This window comes from Salvia hispanica, chromosome 1 (assembly GCF_023119035.1).
Source record: "Salvia hispanica cultivar TCC Black 2014 chromosome 1, UniMelb_Shisp_WGS_1.0, whole genome shotgun sequence".
In the NCBI taxonomy this organism is placed as follows: domain Eukaryota; kingdom Viridiplantae; phylum Streptophyta; class Magnoliopsida; order Lamiales; family Lamiaceae; genus Salvia; species Salvia hispanica.
Genome location: NC_062965.1, coordinates 37,801,981 through 37,807,938, shown reverse-complemented (window position 1 = coordinate 37,807,938; position 5,958 = coordinate 37,801,981).

The window sequence follows — 5,958 nt, the reverse complement described above, 5'->3', positions numbered from 1 at the left end:
CTTCTTCTTTCATTTACATATTGTTGACGTCCTTGTGTTCGCTAAATTCTTACTTTAGCTTTTATCTCTTGCGAACCACTCTATTAAACACAAGCAAGGAAAAGTAACAAGTTTTTATTTTGTCATGAATCAAGAGAACGAAAATCCTCTAGTTCGTCATTAAGCATTAATGTATCGGGGTAATTAAAGAAGCGGGTATTACATTCTACCCTCCTTAACAAAAATTTCGTCCCGAAATTTGCTTACGTCAAATGAAAAGCTCTGGGTACTTCTCTTTCACTTTGTCTTCCAATTCCCACGTAGTTTCCTCGTGACCATAATGCTTCCATAGAACTTTCACTATTACCACAAATTTATTCCTCAACTCTTTGACCTTCCGGTCCAAGATTGCCTCTGGCTCCTCTTCATATGTGTTTCAAGTCGAACACATATTTCCTCAATTGTGACATATGAAAACATTGGGCACATTCCCGAAACTTGGCGGGAGTGCCAATCTGTACGCTACAGGACTGACTTTTTCTAGAATTTCATAGGATCTGATGAAACGTGGTCTTAGCTTGTCCTTGACACCGAATCTCGTAATCCCTTTAGATGGGGATACTTTCAGAAACACTTTGTCTCCCGCCTTGAACTGCATATCGGTTCGGCTAGCATCTGCGTAAGACTTTTGCCTATCTTGAGCTTCCTTGATTCTTTCACGTATCTGGTGGACGATCTCTATTATCTCCTCTACCGAATCCGGTCCAAGCGTCTTTCTCTCACCGACTTCATCCCAGTACAGCGGTGATCTACATTTCCTTCCATACAACGCTTCATATGGGGCCATGTTTATAGTTGCCTGGTAACTGTTGTTGTAAGCAAATTCTATAAGTGGTAGTACTGGCTCCCAATTTCCTCCACGGTTGAGCACTACGGTTCTCAGCATATCTTCCAAGGTCTGGATCGTTCTTTCAGACTGCCCATCAGTCTGTGCGTGGAATGCAGTACTGAAATTCAATCTAGTGCCCAGCTCTTGTCGTAGGCTTATCCAAAATCTAGAAGTAAATTTTGAATCATGGTCTGAAGTGATTGTCACTGGTATTCCATGTAGGCGTATGATCACTTGTACATATATCTGAGCTAACTTGTCTGATCCGTAAGTGATACGAATTGGTATAAGGTGAGCGCTTTTGGTGAGACGATCTATAATCACCCAAATAGCAGCGCTTTTGGAAATCCTGTCACGACCTCCATCGCAATGTGCTCCCGTTTCCACTCTGGGATCTCAAGGGATTGCAACTTTCCATAGGCTCGTTGATGTATAGTCTTCACCTGTTGACATGCTAGGCATCTTTCTACAAACGATGCTATGCCCCTCTTTATGCCATCCCACCAAAACTGTTTCTTCATATCTTGATACATTTTCGTACTCCTAGGTGGGCAATGTAGGGTGTCTCATGCGCTTCACTCATGATCTCATTTCTGAGTGCCTCGTCATTGAGCACACACAATCTTCCTTCAAAAGTGATGGCGCTATCCGCCTCCTCGCGGTAACTTTCTTCTTTTCCCATCCTCACTTTAAGATGAATTTTCTCCAATGCTTCATCACTCCTTTGAGCCTCAACAATTCTGGCCCTTAAGTCTGGTTCAATCACCAAAGTGACGATCCTACTTTCCACCGTCTCTGGTGCTCTCACTACTTCCAGTCGCATCTTAGCAAACTCGCCTAGGAGCTTCTAGTTCTTTGTGAGGAAAGTGGCCACTTAGGGTGTAGCCTTCCTACTCAAGGCATCTGCCACTACATTCGCCTTGCCTGGGTGGTAATTTATACCACAGTCATAATCCTTGACTAATTCGAGCCATCTGCATTGTCGCATGTTCAAATCCTTCTGCTCGAAGAAGTACTTAAGGCCCTTGTGGTCCGTGAAGATCTCACATTGATCTCCGTAAAGGTGATGTCTCCAAATCTTCACGGCATGTACCACTGCCGCTAGTTCCAAATCATGAGTGGGGTAGTTTAACTCGTGCAGCCTGAGTTGGCGTGACGCGTACGCAATCACCTTGCCATTCTGCATTAATAAGCATCCAAGTTCGATCTTTGATGCATCGGTGTACACCACATAACCTGCTCCTGGTGCTGGCACGGTTAGGACTGGTGCGGTGATAAACTTTTCTTTTAACAGCTGGAAGCTTGCCTCACATTCCGGCGTCCAATTGACCTTAGCTCCTTTCTTGAGCTGTTGAGTCATTGGTCTGGCTATTTTAGAAAATCCTCCAATAAACCTTTGGTAATATCCAGCCAAACCTAAGAAACTTCGAATCTCATTAGGCGTTGTTGGTGACTGCCAACGTTGTACTGCTTCCACCTTTGCAGGGTCCACTCGGGTCCCTTCTGCCGTTACTATGTGTCCAAGGAAGTTCACCTCGTTAAGCCAGAACTCACATTTGCCAAACTTAGCATAGAGTTTCTTGGCCCTCAACGTCTCTAAGGTGGTTCTCAGATGTTCCTCGTGTTCCTTCTCGTTCTTCGAATAGATAAGTACATCATCTATAAAGACTAGGACGAACTTGTCTAAGTACGGGTAGAACACGCGGTTCATTAGGTCCATGAACACCGCCGGGGCATTTGTAAGCCCAAAAGGCATTACAATGAACTCGAAATGGCCATATCTGGTGCGGAACGCCGTCTTGGGTACATCGTCTTGTCGGACTTTCAGTTGGTGATAGCCTGATCACAAGTCCATTTTTGAGAATACACCCGCCCCTCGAAGTTGATCAAAAAGTTCATCAATCCTCGGTAGCGGATACTTGTTCTTGAGAGTCACTTTTTCAACTCTCGGTAGTCGATACAAATCTCAGTGTTCCGTCTTTCTCTTACACGAAGAGTACTGGTGCGTCCCATGGTGACACACTGGGTCGGATGAAACCCAGGTCTAGTAGTTCTTGGAACTATATCTTTAGTTCTTCTGACTCGTTAGGTGTCATTCCGTATGGTGCCTTCCTTTGATACTAGGGCTGATTCAAGCCATCCATTGATTAATTTATTTTCTATGACTGGTGAAGCCATTCCTCATCTTAAGCTTCATCGTCACATACGGAGTTCTCTAATGCTTGCATCGGTCGTAATTGTAGCCATAAGGCTAGCAAATTAGACTTCGTAACCTTCTACTTAGCTAGGGTAGTCTACTTTTCGTAGTCTTAAGGATACTTTTGTGCCGGTCGTGATCCATTTGTCATGATTTAGTACAAACTTCGTTTTAATTATATTTATCCTTGAATACAGGAATAGTATAGCGGAGGTGTTGGCTTATTTTTCCAAACATTGCTGGCTCCATGCCCATTTGTTCGACTGAGCGATTCGTAGTAAGATAATCTAACATGACTTTCCACAATGATCTAGATCTCATGTCTAGGATTAACAAAAAACTCTATCGTCATTTCCTTTTTCGACCACTTAAACGGGTTATTAACATATCTCGGAATACTTCTTCGCATTTTGTTGCTAACGTTTGTCCTTGCTCCACATTGTAGGACTCCATATCCGTTCTCCCGCGATAACTCTTTAAAAAAAATTTCGATTCTCCCCTTTCGTAGCAGGGATGGTGAGGTTAGTAGTGCCATCATGCGTTTCTTTTCTCGAATGTCTCTCCAACTTGTGGCTCTTCTTGGCCACCTCTCAGACGAATCCCTCTGGTTGATGGAATTTGTTTCGTCAAACATAAACTACGAATGTATTCGCATTTTCTCCATGATTTTCATTTCATAACTATTATTGAGTCTTCGTTTCTTGTGACTCACTTATTTTACTCTTAATAAGCATTTCGATCGGTCAAACAGCTGTATATATGGTCTTGTACATCATCAATAGTCATTTGATCCATAAACATATTCCTTAACATTTCTCTTCTTAAGGCTAATTACCTATCCACATAGCATAAGATTCGATCTTTTTCCAGCTTGTTACAAGCGGTACGAAGATGTGAAATATTTAACGTTTCGTGTTGTCGATTATGCGACGCTTCTGGCTGATGTATCATTTTCTGCACGTGTGGTAATAGAAACGTTTTATCATACGTATCTTAAAGAAATTAAGGCTATGCCTTTCTCGAAAGTCTTGTATCAAGAACTTGGAGATTAATCTAACAGTCTTAACTTGGATAGGAAACATAGAAGGAGCATGACTGAAAATTTGAAGGTCTCCATAATATCAAATGGAACAAAAATAACATCTCTTGTTCGACTCTTATGAATTTTCATCATCAAATCGTGACAATTGATTCTGAGGGAAAAAAAATACTGAGTTCAATATAACTTATCGTATCCATTCAAGGAACTTCAAGGTTCAAATGGTTTCAAATAATTAAACCCATCGAATTTGTGAATTCACTTCTGATGGGAGCTTGAAAGAACATGAGGTAGATTATGAGAATAAGATGATACTGTATTAACTCTCAATTTCCATAGTAGGCTGTCAAATAAGATAGTTCAATTGTCCGCTCAAATTGACTAGATCCGGACATCAAGGATGATGGTTTCAACATGTCAAGACCTCAGATGATTAGTCGCAGGAGGGTTTAGAAATGTAAACAATTGCCATGAATTAACGTTGATCATGGTTTACCAACATCATAATGTGGAAATCATGGAAATACATCAATGGATTCACAGTAGTGGCCAACGTGAAAGAAATGTTTTTTTTTTTTTTGAAGAAATCCACTACCATCAAGGAAAATGCAATACATTAGCCTTAACTTAGTGTTTCAGAAAGAAATCATGAGCTAGAAACAATACATGTAGTGGAACTGGGCAAAACAAATTCACCCATATAAGAACGAAATAGTCACAATATGGTTGTCAAATAAGGAGGTGAACAAAAGTTCCACTTTTTGCGCCATTCTCTGTGGAGAAATGTCTGAACAATAAACAACTTAAGGGTGAAGTTATATCGTGAGAGCTAAAGAAACCAGGATATTGATCTTATAAATGATGGGGCGTAGGAGACAACAACCAACAAAGATAATTGAGAACATATGAGTTCTTCTGAATTTAGGATTTGAAAGTGAGTCACCACTTTCGTTGAAAAAAAAATGATAGTGACTTATTACTTGCCAAAATGCGAGTCAATCAAAAGTCTTAAATAGACGGCAAGACACCCTTGTTAAGGATGTTCAAAATGAGATTATTTTGAAGGGCATGGTTGTAAGAAACTTTAGAATCGAAGGTTTATGACCGGAGCTTAAGAAGTCAACACTTTACATTTTCTGAATAACGAGCTCAACTACTATAGCCAACAAACTGAAAGGGAGTCACAACTTTCATGGGAAAGGAAAAAGTGAGGCATTACTTGCATAAATGCAAGTCCAGGGCATTTTCATTAAGGAGGTTCATAGAAAGATATCGATGGGAATCCAAGTAAGTACTGTTGATCATAATCATCTGTTCCAGTTATGTGACACTTCCTTGGTTGTTCTTTCGGAGCTCGAACATGATCAGAGCGTTCTAGGAAACCATACATTCCAAGCTAGGATTCCTGGTGTTACTAACTAATAACTGTCGTTGAAGGTCATATTTTCATAATGTTCCCGATAAGTCAGGACGGTCATTCTCGTAAAACATTGCACTCTCCATCGTGCTTCACAACGTGCTATAAGCATTGTTTCTAGATCGCGTAGCCTCCTTGACTTGCTACGCAAGACTGGATCACTTAATTAGATCGTACACCTCCTTTACTGGATTGAGGTTACGCTCATTTCGGTTATGATTGAGTTCATGAAGACAAAAGGAACTTCATGTTGTTCTCATCATTTAAAACGTTCAACAGACGCCCATGTGAGTTCATGAAGACAAAAGGAACTTCATGTTGTTCTCATCATTTAAAACGTTCAACAGACGCCCATGTGCCGTAGGTAGTTTCTCGTATCTCGTGTGATCGTTACCATCTAAGAATAGATGGGTTATTTATAAATTGTTAGGTTCATT